This window comes from Magnolia sinica, chromosome 10, assembly GCF_029962835.1.
Source record: "Magnolia sinica isolate HGM2019 chromosome 10, MsV1, whole genome shotgun sequence".
Lineage (NCBI taxonomy): Eukaryota > Viridiplantae > Streptophyta > Magnoliopsida > Magnoliales > Magnoliaceae > Magnolia > Magnolia sinica.
This window is the reverse complement of record NC_080582.1, coordinates 19,713,717-19,729,989: the sequence shown is the minus strand read 5'-3', so window position 1 is coordinate 19,729,989 and position 16,273 is coordinate 19,713,717. Positions and strand designations below refer to the sequence as shown.

The 16,273-nt window shown below is 42.0% G+C and overlaps 1 protein-coding gene across 5 annotated transcripts in view; it reads left to right on the top strand.

The window, feature by feature from the left end:
- The window catches only part of LOC131258128 (uncharacterized), a 43,848-nt gene extending 28,188 nt beyond the window's left edge, over positions 1-15,660 (top strand). Inside the window, exons 2-4 of one of the 5 annotated variants that reach the window (XM_058259228.1) lie at positions 14,549-14,712; positions 14,835-14,947; positions 15,030-15,413. The gene's annotated coding sequence lies outside the window, so the exon portion shown is untranslated. The other 4 variants (XM_058259229.1, XM_058259226.1, XM_058259227.1 and 1 more) reach the window with 4 other exon arrangements.
- Positions 15,661-16,273: the final 613 nt, after the last annotated feature.

Sequence of the window (16,273 nt, the reverse complement as noted above, 5' to 3'; positions counted from 1 at the left end):
TAGATATCTCTTCTAATCAAGAATTTTTGATTTCTTCTGTCTATGGCCCTATCCTTGATGCCAAAAGGGCTGAACTCTAGGAGGAACTGAGTGATTCCAGGCTGAAATTCTCAGGTCCATGCTACTTTGTTGGAGATTTTAACATCACCCGATATGCTGAAGAAAAATCTCATGGCAGAAATGTGTCTCCAACGATGCGCCATTTCTCTAGCTAGATCGATGACCAAGAACCTGTCAACCTTCCTCTTCTCGGCTCCAAATTCACTTGGACTAACGGTAGAATGAACCGATCCCACTCTAGATTAGACAAATTCTTCTTCTCTCGGGATTGGTTGGAAGGGTTTCCTTTCCTCTCTCAGACCATTCTTCCGAGAACAACTTTAGATTACAACCCAATTATGTTATCGTCCGACGATTATAATTGGGGTCCAAAACCTTTCAGATTTGAATCCTCCTGGTTAAATATTAATGGCTTTTTTCAGTTAGTTTCGGATTGGTGGGCTGGTTTTCATGTTGCAGGATTTGTAGGTTACAGGCTTTGTAACAAACTCAGAATGCTCAAGGACAAGTTAAGACAGTGGAAGCAGGAAGTTTTATCCAAAAGGGACTCAGATGTGGAATCGATAAAGGCAGATTTATAGGCGATCGATGTCGGAGCTGAAGATGGCCTGATGTCGACTGAGATTTTATCCAAGAGAATTCAGCTCATTCAGTCTCTGTCCGCCAAGGTGCTTGATAATGAAATCGCTTGGAAGCAAAAGATCTCGTGTCAAGTGGCTTAAGGAGGGGGATAAAAACACTAAATATTTTCATAGTATAGCCAGCATGCATGCCAGGAAAAACAGAATCAACAGCATTATTGTCAACGACCATCGAATCGAATACAAAGATGAAATCGCTGAGGAAGCGATAACGCACTTCAGTTCCTTGCTTAGCGAAGACTGTTGGGTTAGACTGCAATTGGATCACCTTCGGATGGACTGCCTTCTTAGTAAGGATGCTGATGCATTAGAAGCCCCCTTTTTTGTAGAAGAAGTGAAGCTTGCCGTGGATTCATTAGGAAGTGATAAGGCTCCAGGCCCTGATGGTTATCCTATCTGCTTTTATAACTTCTTCTGGGAGGTGATCAAAGAAGATGTTATGCTTTTCCTCAACGAATTTCATGATAGGGAAAGATTATCCAAAGGTTTGGGGTCCTCCTTCATCACGCTAATCCCTAAAGTCTCGGGTGCTAGCTCTTTTAAAGACTTCAAGCCTATATGTCTGTTAGGGGGCCCTTATAAAATTTTGGCGAAAGTTATGGCCTGCCGCTTGAAGAAGGTCATAGGGAAGATTATATCTGGTCACCAGAGTGCGTTTATTTCTGGGAGACAGATCATCAACTGTGCTCTTATTGCTAATGAATGTTTGGATTCCTGTCATAAAGATGGTTCGAAGGCTATCTTCTGTAAATTGGACATTGAAAAGGCCTGTGACCACGTGGACTGGAAGTTTCTCCAATACATGATGAGGCGTATGGGCTTTGGTGAGAAATGGCGTGGATGGATTGGGGAGTGCTTAAGGTCGGCCCACTTCTCTATCATCCTCAATGGGACCCCAAAAGGCTTTTTCAGGAGCTCCAGAGGTATCCGTCAGGGGGACCCGCTCTCCCCCTTCCTATTTCTCATAGTGGAAGAAGCTCTCTCCAGAATGATTCAGTCAGGTCAAGAGGCGGGCATCCTTTGCGGCATTAGAATGAGAGGTACGTCCTCTCCTATCTGTCATATCCAGTATGCAGACGATACTCTGATTTTTAGCAAAGCTGACCCTGTCAAGGTTGGCAATTTCTGCATCACGATCCGTTGTTTCGAAGCAATGTCGGGCCTGAGGATCAATTTGGCTAAGTCTAAGATGTTTGGGGTTAATTTGAAGGATGAGGAGGTTAGAGCGTTTGTTGATTCTTTTGGGTGTTCTTCGACTCTGCTTCCGGCCTCCTTTGTTGGCTTTCCATTATGTCTAGGCTCGCCCCCTAAATTTCTTTGGTACAAGGTCCTTAACAGATTTGAAAGCTACCTGGCTAGATGGAAATGCAGATATCTCTCTTTGGGAGGCCGCCTCACTCTTATTAAGGCAGCCCTCTCAAACCTGCCATTATACTCCATGTCCCTTTTCAGATGCCTAACTTCAATTCTGGCCAAGCTTGAAAGATTAAGACGCGGTTTCCTTTGGCACGGCAAGGAAGAAAAAAAGAATTTTCATCTTGTCCAATGACATCAAGTTTGCAAGCACTTTAACGAAGGTGGAGTAGGGATAAAAGATCTCAAAAGGATGAATAGGGCCCTCCTAGGGAAATGGATTTGGAGACTTGGGACCGAAGACGACAGTCTTTGGAACAAGATTATCAAAGGAAAATACGGCAAGTCTATCGGTGGATGGTGGACCAAGGACTCTTCTCGCTATAGGGCCTCATCCCTTTGGAAAGGGATTCTATCTTTGCAAAAGGACGTGCTCAAAGGTATCGGCTTCATCCTGGGCAATGGTGTCAATATTCAGTTTTGGGAAGATATTTGGGTAGGTGATACGTTTTTGAAAGATGACTTCCTAAACATGTTCAGTCTCGCCTCCAACCCCGCCATCCACGTTGCTAACTGTTTCTCTATCTCGGCCGACAAAACGGAATGGTCTGTGGCCTGTAGGAGAAACCTTCAGGATTGAGAGGTTGAAGAATATGTGAGCCTTCTTGAGCGCATTTACAAGGGTCTTCCAGACATCCATAGCCCAGACAAGATATTCTGGAAGGTGGATAAATCTGGTATTTTCTCAGTTAAATCGCTCTACTCTTTGCTGGACCGAGAGTCGGTCTCTGATGATGACCGTCCTCCCTTCCAATTTTGGAAATACTCGGTCCCCCCTAAACATGCAGCCTTTGCTTGGTTGGTGGGGATTAAAAAGATCCTCACAGTGGATAATATGAGATAAAGGGGAGTGCCCATCATCAACATTTGTCTTTGCTGCATGAAGAATGAAGAATCTATTGATCACCTGCTGCTTTTTTGCCCTTTCATCTCTCGAATTTGGATAGAATTCCTCATCTGCTTCAACAGTAAGTGGTGTTTTCGTAGTTCGGTGTCCTCTCTCCTTAAAGTTTGGCATGGGGTTAGTTTGGGCAAGCAGAAGACGCAGCTATGGAGAATGGCAATTATCACGATTTGGTGGTCGGTTTGGGAAGAAAGAAACGATAGATGTTTCACGGATACTTCTAGCTCGGAAGCGGTTATTGCCAGTAAGGTTAAGCGTCTCATGATTGAATGGGCAGTTCACATTGTGGATCTTAAGGACTGTGATTTTGTTTTTCTTGGAGTTTAGTTGTGATTGCTTCCTCGGCGATCTCTCTTCTCCCCCATGTTTTGTTTCCCTCTTTTCCTCTCTTTTATATATATAGTGACTTTTCAGAATAAAAATAAAAATGGTAGAATGTATTGATTGCAGTCAAATTTAAGTGACATAACCAGACAATTACAGGGGTAAGTAATCATTACCCATATACAGGATCATGCACACGAATGATGCTTTTTAATACCTTAAATATTCATTGAATGGAAGTTATTTTAGCTTCCTTGTAATTCTAGCCTAGGAGAGTAAATTAGTTGCTTGCAAGAGTCCTAGTCTTTAGGTGGTTGAGTCATGCTCATAAAACCTACCCTCAGGAATCTCCCAACCTGTTCTATCTTCCTATTCAATATTCCCATCTCATAAAACCTACCCACATGAATCTCCCAACCTATTCTATCTTCCTATTCAATATTCTCATCTCAACGGTGAAAATGCTTTGAAAGATCCAAAGGGACTTTATTTGAGAAAGGAGGGGATGAATTTCATTTAGGGCCTATTTGGTTTTCCAATTTCCGATGTAATTCAAAGTAAATGAGCCATCATTATCATTTCAGGATGTTTGTTTAGGAGAGAATTACGGCACAAAATACAATAGTCAAATACACTTGTAAAGTAGACATGTGAAGGAAATTGTAATCATTACATTTTTCAATATAAAATTACGATTTTTATAGGAATTTCCTCTGTAAAACAAACAATAGCAGAATGTATTCATTGCAGTCAAATTTAAGTGATATCACTAGACAATTATGGAGGTAAGTAATCATTACCCATTTACAGCCAATTACCGTTATAATTGGAAACCAACACCCCCTTAATGAAATGAGACGAGGTGCAAAGATCAAAAGCTGAAGGGGGAATCACTATCAGTATTGGAATAATTAGAGAAAAGAATTGGGCTCTTCTTGCCAAGTACCATTGGCGTTTTGCATTTGAGCAAGGGGCGTCATGGAGAAAAGTTACTGTAGCTAATTCAGTGCAAGGAAGGGATGGAATCTGGGTATTGTCATCGGAGGAAGAGGTTCGTGTATTTGGAGGGCATTTCTAGATTTGGTGATGCCTCCATAGGTGGCAGTAAGGTTATCCAAGATGGGAATTCGGTTTCTCGTGGGAAATGAGTTGGATTTTGGGAGGACAGTTGGGTGGTGGATGCCTCACTTGAGCAAAGATTTCTTGTGTTATACTTGCCTCTAAATTCATGAATGCCAAAGAGTGCTATGAAGTATGGGGTGACAAGGTTGTCTGGAACTTGAGGTTCACATGGAGTTTGAGGGAACACGAGGTTCAGATGATTGAATAAATTCTTGAAGCTCTTGCTTGCATGTTTCTATCTCTGAATGAGCCTTAACAGATGTATATGGGACCCCTCATCATATGTTCTTTAGGGTGTTGTGCCCAAAGGTTCTGCTTATGTCGGGACGTGCCTAGGCGTGGGAATCCCTTGCTTCGGCTCCGAGTAGAATAATTCTGCTGCATGGCCTTGGGAAACAAAATTCTACTCCAGATAGTTTTAAGAAGAGATAATTGGCCACCTTTTCCTCCTATTTAAGATGGTCCGATACATTTGATAAACTTTCTTTAATCTCTTTGGAATATATCTTGGATGATGCCAAAGTATGTGGAGGATCTCTTCATCGCCTGATGTGTGGAAGTGCTCTCCCGGTGCTATCTTATTCTTATGGGCCATATGGAATGAAAGAAACAAAAGAACTTTAGATGGCAAGTCATTCCCTCCAAATAAGCTGTTGAGAAAATCAAAATCTCTCATATCAAGTGGGCTGGAAAGTAAAAGAATTTAATGGAGTGCCCATGATGGATATGATAAAAGTTGGAACCATGGTCAGGGATTATCACAGGTGGGTTAAGCTTGCTTTCTTTGGTATGATCTGTGTTGGGTAACTCAAATGAAGTGGAGTTAGCCAGTTAGGAGCAATAAAGACTGGTCTGAAGCTTATCAAGGATCATTGTCGAGGGCGACTCCAAAAGTACTATAGTATGTATTTCAGCCAGCTTCTTGGAAGATGAATTTTGTTTAAAATGGAAGCACCAATGTCCTTGAATTTCATTTCTTTTAATCTTATCCTAGAGAAGCTAATTCCATGGCCTTCATTTATTTGAGTAGCCTTGGAGTCTTTGTTTGTTGATGATACTTATAAATTGTCTAATGCCCCATCTTCTTTTTTTGCCAATGAAATTTGTCCCTTTTGCCTTTTTTTTTCTGTTGCGAGAAGAGGGGTCATCAATTTGTAGCAACAATTGGAGGATTGGGTGCATCTGCCCACAACCTAAATGGCTATAAAACCCTCTTTTGCTTATGATTTTGTCTTGGTTTTTACGTCGTTCTTCATTTCAATCTTAGAAGAAGCCTAGATAGACTTAAAAAAAAATAAAAAAAAAAATAAAATCAAATCTAGACCTATGTTTGAGAGCAAAACCCAGGGTTCGACGCAATTTGACACATTAAAGTGGAATAGACATTTTTGGAAAATCTAAAGTAAACCATCACTTTATATATATATATATATATATAGCTGGGCATTTCAGATCCGATCCGGTGGATCCGACCCAATTCGAACCGAACCTTCGGTTTGGATCGGTGCGGATCGGGTAGCCCCATCCAGATCCGAAATCTCTTCGGGTCGAGTTCGGATTGGACCTAATCCGACCCGATCCGTTCTGGAATCTGATCCGATTGGATCCGATTCGGACCGATCCAATCCGATTCGGAATCTTTAGGCTTTTGAAATGGGTTACAGCTGTTTACCGAGTTCTGACCAAAAAAGAAGAGTGAAGGGTTTGATGAGATCTCACCTAATGGAAAGCTTGGATCTCACACTGTGACCCACCTGATGGAAAGCTTGGATCTCACCCATGCATCTGATGTTAGCATGCGTGCTTGCATGTGGATGGACAGGGCTCCATAGGCGTGTGGGCTTAGGAAACATGTCCATGCATGGCTTAATGATTAAGTTGGTGAATGGGCATCCATCCCATCCCCATGCGATGTTGAAGGCATTGCATGATCACTTCAGTCCCACATTTGCCTTCAATATGGGGGTATTTCTTGCATCTATTTCATCTATTAAGTTTTTATAAAAATCGAAAATATTAAATACTGATTTAACATATGGCTTGCAAACCGGTTTTCAGTGGTACATTGAAGCTTTCACCACTAACACCCAGTCGTATCACCTGGTGCCACTCTTGTATTGAATCTGCATGATTTGATAAAGATCTCTTTGCATCCTTTTTCATCTCTGCCACCACCGCTTTCTATTCTTTTCTTCCTAAATTATACTCTCTCCTTCTTAAATGTGCCCTCCTTGGGACGCTCATCCCACATGCCTAGACATCTTGCCAGTGCCCACATGGCATTGCCTGTTCCGGATCCGGACTTTATCCATGAACTAGCCGCTTCACCATCAAGCGAAGGTCGAACTTGGGCCGTTCGTTGTTATTTTCATCACCCGCGGGAAGAAGATGAGATGAAATTGGAAAGAGGAGTTGTATGATACTCCTGCTCCGTATGACACTTGATACACATGCACTCCAATATTGTATAAGCGACATATATCAACTCACATCTGGACCGATCCGAACTATGCCCAATCCGATCTGACTCGGTTTTCCTGACCGAGTCGGACTCGGATCGGATCAGGCAATCCACATTTCAGATCGGTCCGAGTCAGGTGACCCGGACTCGGTCCCGGATCGGAGCGAGTTCGGGTCAGACCATTGAGATTTCAGATCGGATCGAGTTGGATCCAATCCGATCCGATCCGGACCGATGCCCAGCTCTCTCTCTCTCTCTCCCTATATATATATGTTTTTTCCTTCATCTTTTTTTGTATTTCTATGTAGTGTGCCCTAACCCACCTAATAATCATCCTTGATTTCTGTTTAATTAGATGTATTTTGTTGATTCTCTCAAAATTTCACACTTTCACTGTTTTTTTTTTCTTGAAAAATTGAAGTTGTGCATAATAAACAAATAAATTATGATTTGGTAAAATAGCATACTGCTCATGTGAGTGGTCTACCAAACCCAATGGGAGAGAATGATGGAGAGTAGATTAAGATGGTTCGGTTATGTGCAGCAAAGATTGGAGATGGCTTTGGTTAGGAGGGTAACTGACGTAGGGATGAACGTGATGAGGTCGATCACCGTCTTCCTCAAGGATAACTACTCCGAATCCACGGAGATTCTTTGGACTCCTCACAGAGACTTCTCGAATCCACGAGGAAAAAAGCAAGAAAATTAGAAATAAATTCTATAAAATTCGTAATTTGATTGATTGATGAAATAAACAAGTTCACAATCCTTTAAATAGGGATACCAAGCAATGAGAGAAATTTCAGAATCATGTTACAACTGAAACTCCTAGAATTCGCAACTTACTATAAATAGTAAACTTACAATTTATATATGGTCGTGATGTCTACTAGTGCGTAAGGTTTTCGGCCAAAAATAGTAAGTGTCCTTTTTGGCTTCACCATGTTATTCTCCTAATTATTCTAAGTGCTTTTCACGTTGGCGCAACTCCTAAAGCCCAACAGATGAAGAGTTATAATCAAGCTATAACTTATTATTTATAATAAAAAAATTAAAATTGGGAAACGACCGTCGTTCTGATTGTATTTCGCAAAGCTGGCTTCGCAACTTGGCATAGTGGGGTTGGGTGGCTAAAGTAGCTCGTTTTACCCCAAAATCATATATTTTACGTCCGATAACTCATTCCGGATTGCGAGATATGCCCGATTTAAGGTCTGACGGTCCGGATCACTTCTATCATTGACTGGGCCTTTTCTGATCCATCTTGGCCATGAAACTGTCTGCGACCCGCTCTACATCAGTTCCCTCCACTTCAAAAGAACTGGTCCTCGAGTTCTCGTCCCACTTTGTTTCATGATACTCGGTCAGGTCCGCGACATTGAAAGTTCGTGAGATTGCCATGTCATCTGGAAGATCAAAAACGTAAGCGTTGTCATTAATCTTTCAAATGATTGGTACCGGTCCAATCTTCTTATTCGTCAACTTGTTATATGTCTCGGTGGGAAATCTTTTTTTGCGTAGATGGACCATAACGTGGTCACCCACCTCGAATACTTTTTTTCGCGATGCTTGTCCGCTTGCTCCTTGTACTTCTCATTCGAAGCATGTAGCTTGGTCTGCACCTCTATATGAATGCCCATGATCCTGTCTGCCATATGTTCTGCTACAATGATCATGCCTGGAGCTTAGGCAGAGGGACCAAGTCAAGTGTGTGTGGCGAGGCACTCGTCTGTAAATAATCTGGAATGGGATTTCCCTGTCGAGTGGTTCATCGTGTTGTTGAATGCAAACTTCGCTTGAGACAGAGCCAAAACCCACTGCTTCGGTTTTTCTTCTGAAATACATCGTAGGTTTCCTAACGTGCGATTCACAACCTCTGTCTGCCCATCAGTCTGTGGGTGGTAGGCGCTGCTGAACTGAAGTCATGTATCGAATCGAGTCCATAAAGTTCGCTAAAAGTGGCTAATGAATTTTGTGTCACAGTTAGAAGTAAGTCTTGGGAATCCCGTGTACCCGCACAACCTCTCTAAAGAATAGATTCGCCACATATGTTGCAACGAGAGTTTTCTTGCAGGGGATAAAGTACTCCATCTTAGAGAAACGATCTACCACCACGAATACTGAATCCATGCCGCGTTGTGTTCGTGGAAGACCAAGCACAAAGTCCATACATAAATCCTCCCAAGGACCGTTAGGCACAGGTAACGGGGTGTAAAAGCCGGTATTATGAGATTGCCCCTTGGAGGTCTGACAAACATAACAATGTTGAACTACTTTTCTCACATCACATACCAATTGCGACCAATAATACCGCTCTTCCACAAGAGCTCACGTCTTGTCTTGCTTAAGGTGTATACCAAGGTCATCTCTATATAGCTCCTGAATAATTTGCTCTCTCAGAGAACTTTGGGAGATACACAATCGAATCCCTTTGAAGAGGAAACTGTCCTGTATATGTAAGTCATTGGGATGACCTTCTTGACACTTCATCCAAGAATCTTTGAAGTCCTCATCCTCGGCATATATCTCTTTGAGACACTCGAAGTTGACCACTTCATTGCTCATTGTAACAAGTAGTGATGCACGACGGCTAAGTGCGTTAGCCACACCTTGTTCTGCTGTCCTGACTTGTGCTTCTGAACGAAAGTGAATTAAAACGCAACCCATCTAGCATGCAACACGATTGACGTTAGTCCGACTATTAATAAATTTTAATGCTTGATGGTTAGTGTACAGAACAAACTCTCTTTGAATCAGATAATGCTGCCAATGTCGCAACGCCTGAACAACTGCATACAATTCAAGCTTATACGTCGACCACTTCTTTCGAGCTTCGCTGATCTTCTCGCTGTAGAAGGTTACTAGCCTGCCTTCTTGTGATAATACTCCTCCAAATCCGACGTATGAAGAGTCACACTCAACTTCAAACAGCTTATCGAAATTAGGAAGAACCAATACCGGTGTTGTGGACAAGCGATGCTTGATTTTATGAAAGCTCTTGTTAGCCTCATAGGTCCATTAAACGGTCATTTTTTCCTGCAATTTGTAATAGGTGCGATTATCGTGCTAAAATTTCGCACGAATCGACGATAGAAGGTCGCCAATCGGTGGAAACTCCTCACTTCATGAATGTTTGTCGGGATCGGTCATTCCCTAATGGCTCACACCTTTTCATCGTCCACACGGATGCCCGTGGACGTCACAACAAAGCCTAGGAACAAGAGGTTGTCCGTTAAAAAACTACATTTTTTCAAGTTGAGGTACAACTTGTTAACTAGTAGGACCTGCAACACCTGCCTGAGATGTTCCTTGTTCTCTGTCTCATCTTCGCTATATATCAGGATGTCATCAAAATATATTACCATAAATCAGACTATGAACGGTTTTAGCACTTGATTCATCAAATGCATAAAAGTGCTTGGTGCGTTTGATAGACCGAAAGGCATGACTAGCCACTCATACAACCCTTCCTTGGTCTTGAATACCATCTTTTACTCGTCACCGGGTCGGATACGAATCTGATGGTACCCGCTCAAGTCTAGCTTAGAGAACACCTTGGCCCCTTCTAGCATATCGAGCATGTCGTCCAATCGCGGTATTGGGAACCGATATTTGATGGTAATTTTGTTGATTGCTCGACTGTCGAGACACATGTGCCGACTCCCATCTTTTTTTAGTGTTAATAACGCTGGTACGACACAGGCTCATGCTCTCTCTCAAAAGACCCTTACGAATCAATTCCTCTACTTGCCCTTAAAGTATCTCACACTCATTCGGACTCATTTGATATTGAGGGCGGTTGGGCAGGCTAGCCCCAGGGGCGAGGTCCATGTGATGTTGAATGTCTCTTATAGGGGGCAATTCATCGGGTAAATCTTCAGTCCAGACTTTTTTTAATTTGTTTAACAATAGTTTTAAACTTGGAGGAATGTTTGAGGGCTCCGATTCCTCGCCCTTAACCACTACGGCGTATACCTTGCCTATTTCCTTGGATTTCTCTATGAAATCCCGAATGGGCAAGAGGGAACTCCTCTCCACTTTAGAGGCTTCAAAGTGGTTCTTTGGTGCCATAAGGGCAAGTATTATTTTTTGACTATCCTTGACGAAGACGTAAACATTGTCTCGTCCCCTGTGAGTCGCATCACGGTCTGATTGCCATGGTTGACCAAGTAACATATGACATGCTTCCATATTGACCACATCACAAAGTATTTGATCCTTATAATTTTTCCCAATTGAAAACGAGAAAGTGCATTGTTCAATTATGTTGGTCTCGTTCACCTTTTTTATCCAGCCAATTGAGTACGGGGAAGGATGTTTTGTCATTGGTAGCTGCAACTTGTCCACCATCACTCTTGAGATGATGTTCTCGCTACTGCCACTGTTTATGATTATATCACAGACTTGGCCGTTGACAGTGCACCGCATACGGAATATATTGTGTTGTTGTGTGTAATTCCTTCCATGGGGTGTACAGTAATCACCTCGCAACTAGAGATTCGCTTCGATCATCGCCTGTCCATTCATCGCCATTTGCTCCTTCCTCAGTGGCTTATTCATGTCCATTAAAGCTAGGGTCTTTTTCTGCAGTCTCACCTTCAATGCTTCCTTCGTTTATAGTCAAGTACGTTGCGAGACGTTGAGGACGTGTTTGATAAGTGTCCCGGTTGGCCACAACGGGAAGAATTGTTTGACCTTGGCTGGACATAAGGATTTAGAATACTCAGGCCCGCTATTGTGGGTACTACACGTTGAGGCCTAGATGAGCCGCTCCTCGTATCACGGTTTGCGGTTGCAGGAGGTTAAGGACGTTCTCATACTGGTTCTTTTCCTCGTGCCAGCACTGGATTCTGCGTGGGACCCGTCATGGGGGGTCGAGTTGAAGGATAGGGCCAAGCATTAACTCTTGCAAGTTGTGTTTCTACCCTACCTGCCAATTGAACTGCTTCATCCACGGTCTCGACTGGGTGCATCTGAACTCGATCCTGAATCATCAGTCGTAACCCACCTATAAATCGTGCTACCTTCTAAGATTTGGTTTTTGACAGGTCGTTTCGCATTTCCAACCACTGGAATTCTTCGGTGTAGTCAGTAACGGTTTAATTCCCCTATCAGCAGTTTTGGTATTACTGGAATAGTACCTGCTCATAATCACTAGGAAGGAATTGTGATCAAAGAAGGCACCTCATCCGTGGCCATGATGATATGAACGCCTTATTCTGTCGGGCACGTGAGAGTTGTAATTGCTCCCATCATGCAAAAGCACCAGATTTTAATTTAAACGCTACTAATTTCACATTTTTATGTTCTAGCATGTTCATGTAATCAAAATATTGTTTTACTTCAGCTAGCCAATCGAGGAAATCTTTTATGCGTAATAGACCGTTAAAACTAGGAAGTTTAGCCTTACCTCGATAGTCTCTTTTGGCATGATCTTAGATGATCGCCCCCATGGATTGGTCGTCGGGCAAAGCCTTCATTGTCGTTAGAACTTGAATCATCTGGTGTAGCTCTACGATTTACCGCTGGTAGTCCTTTACGAAAATCGGGGTTGTGCCGTACAACGATCATAGACGGTGGAGCATCGCCTAAGGCTCGGGGCGGAAGTAGCTCATCCGCAAGACGGTCGGGGGTTGCTTGCAGCCCTTGCATGGTCAACTGACTCTCCTGGTGGAAAGCTTCTATTCTTTTCAAAAGATAGCGAATCCCTGGATTATCGTCCACAGGATTTTGGCTCATACCTTTGTTGTTTGCCATCGGCCCGAGGGGAGTCCTCGCTCTGATACCAATTGACGCAGGGATGAACGTGATGAGGTCGATCACTGTCTTCCTCAAGGATAACTACTCCGAATCCACGGAGCTTTTCTAGACTCCTCACAGAGACTTCTCGAATCCATGAGGAAAAAAGCAAGAAAAATAGAAATAAATTTTATAAAATTCGTAATTTGATTGATTGATGAAATAAATGAGTTCACAACCCTTTAAACAGGGATACCAAACAATGAGAGAAATTTAAGAATCATACTACAACTAAAACTCCTAGAATTCGCAACTTACTATTTATAGACGGTCGTGATGTCTACTAGTGCACAAGGTTTTCGGCCAAAAATAGTAAGTGTCCTATTTGGCTTCACCAAGTTGTTCTCCTAATTATTCTAAGCACTTTTCATGTTGGGCGCAACTCCTAAAGCCCAACGGATGAAGAGTTATAATCAAACTAAAACTTATTATTTATAGTAAAAACGGAATTAAAATAGGGAAACGACTGTCGATCTGATGGTATTTCACAAATCCGGCTCGCGCAACCCGGAATAGTGGGGTTGGGTGGCTAAAGTAGCTCGTTCTACCCCAAAATCATATATTTTACGTCCGATAACTCATTCCGGATTGCGAGATATGTCCGATTTAAGGTCTGATGGTCTGGATTGCTTCTGTCGTCGACTGGGCCTTTTCCGATCCATCTCAGCCATGAAACTGTCCGCAACCCGCTCTATATCAGTAACATTGGTTAGAGTTGAAGGTTTTGAAAAGAGGACGAGAAGGAAAACTAAAGGGACTCGGAACAAGGTGGTGAGTAGAGACATGGGGTCTTGTTCACTTACTGAGCATGGGGCCTTAGGCAGCAATGATCGGTAGAACATGATTCATAAAGTGGTCTCTAAGTGGTTGGGCTATGATATGATGATGGATGATGATGATCGCATCTAATTTTCATCAAATTCCTGGGGAAGCCAATGGTATGGCCAATTCTCCTCCCTTATGCATATTGGATTCCTATCCATAGCCTTTATGGATCTGTTCATTTTCTTGCATGTTGGCCCTTTCACTATGATAACAGAAGTAGAAACAACATCAAAAACATAAAATTGGTTTTTACGTGAGTTGTGTTGTGGAGTGTTTGACACATGGATACAGACACATTGACACAGGATGATTTCAAAATGGTGGTGCGGTGTCCTTATTACATACCGCATCCATGTTTATTTGGTTGTGTTACTTTTTTTTTTTCCCTTGGCTTTCTAATACTTGCAGTCTTAGGGGCAATGTGCACTTGTGAGCTTTTCCCAACTTTTTGTTCTTTGAACTTGTAGTTTTGCACCCAGACTATTAATCTACTTAATTTGATCACAGAACCTTGTTGATTATCTTGATGTCTGTTTATCATCTTTTCTTTCTTTCATTGGCGATGGCAAACCACTTGAAAACAACAGTGACAAACTGTAGCTGCATATTGCTAGTCAAAGTTTCTGCTTAGCAGTTAACCATCTATTAACAGGGGAATTAAAGGAAGATAAATTTTGAGAATCAAATTCAAAACCCTAATTCTTTGACTGCCTGGTTTTTTGTTCTGCTATGTGAAGCACATTCTCCTCAGCACCATTCTTTCATGCTTCAATTGTAATCCTGCATGTTCTTCTTAGCTTCACCAAAAGTCCTTGTATTTTCCAGTTTGTTGCAACTTCTTTGTATGTTTGATTCTTCATCATCATCTTCTAAGCCTTAACCCAACTAATTCAAGTCAACATTTATGTGTATTTGATTATGGAAGAAAAAAAGAAAAAAAAAAAGATCCAATTCATGATTGGCAAGAACTTTTTTTTTTTTTTTTATAAATGTTATCAGGGACATTCATTGCTTGGCCAAGCAAAACAGCATTTTTTGCAGGGCACAGAGACTAGCAAGTACCGCGGGTGATATAGACGCTATCATCTGGTTGCCCCCATAATTGATGGGTCATGTTCAGAGTCTCCCTCAATTGAGGACCCTAAGTCTCTAACTGTGCCAAGGTTGGCTTTTTCCCATTAAATGTGGACTCTTGGTGGTTTTCTTTTCTTTCTTTTTTAAAATGTCCATTTGCAAGCCACCATTTGATGCTTAGGATCTTCTGATGTGGGAGACTTTATGTCAGAGCTCAAACCATGATGGGCCCACCAGATGAACAGTCCAGATCACTGAAAGGTGGGCCTCATTCTCACGATTGCTCGGCAGAGCCAAAAATGCCAATTGCATGGCCAAGCATTGGTCAGTATGCTTTTACTTTAGCTCTTTAATAGAATGTTTTAATACTTAGCTCATTGTTATTAACTGCTACCTATATGTGCAGTTCAAGGGCACTTGGGAGACTGCAAGAGGACAGATCTGCACGTTCTCGCTTACAAGCTGATGTAGGGCTTTCTCAGAGACATGGCTTTCCACCATTAATTGAGAACCTCTTTCTTACCTTTATTTTAGCCTTCTAAATTTAAACTGATTTTAAGTGTTCTTGGGTGTTGTCATTACTCTCCAACCTAGACTAGAACAGCAGGAAAATGCAAGTGGATGTGGTAGCTTTGTAGCAGATACTGTTTGAATGACGTGTAAGAGATTTAGGATATGGTTTTCATTTTTCTTTTCCTTTTTGTGTTTTTTGTACCTTAGGTTGCTAGTGTTTAGCCATGAAATTGATGGAAAGATTAATTGCTAACCCCCTTATGATTTTGTTGATACAGTTTCAGTGTTTGGTCCTCTCGGGTTTTTTCTGTTGATGTTTGAGTACACGGTAAATTCCAAGCTGGATTTTCAATATACGAAAGGGCTGACGGACTGAAGATCGCATTAATTTTTTTGTACTGTGTTTGTTCAGTTGAGTACTGTGAACTTTGGCATACATTGCCATTAATCATTATCGTCATTGTTGTCATCATCATAATATCATATCAGCCGTTTGGGGTAAATTCAATTTCTCATTCACATGATTCTAACCATATCATCCACTTCCCCTTAGGTTCCTTCTAAAGGCAGGAGGCATTTCGAGAACCCAACTGTCTATTGATATTGTCAAATTTGGTAGCTGTACTCGTATTTAACCTGTATAAAGCATCAGAGGAGATACTCAGCGGACAATCCCCACACCACTAGTCTCCCCAGATTCAAGCCATTGTTCCATTTCAGTCCCTCGAAAGCAATGCCTTGCTCAAATATATTTTCCTGAAATGGATTTCCAAAGCCCTGATCCACCTAGGAGTGTGGGATGGTATTCTATTGAGGGTCTTTTTCTCAGGTGGCATAGTGGCGGTTATGGGAAAGAGGTAGGTCGAGGCAGCAGCTGGCCTTGCTTGCTGGTCTTTGGATCCTTTGGAGTGAGCGGAATAAAATCGCTGCATTCACATCGTAGTGGCTCTCGTTCAGATGTTCTTAGGAGGGAAAAATGTATATTTGGTAGTGGGCACCCTGATTCTCCTTGTATTTTTTCTTGCTGCGGCTTGCTTCTTGTTTAGCTTTGGCCTCCGGCCTGTTTTAATAAATCTTATTGTTTCTCAAAAAAGGAAAAAAAAAAAGAAAAAAAAGAAGAAGAAAAGAGCAGCAGCA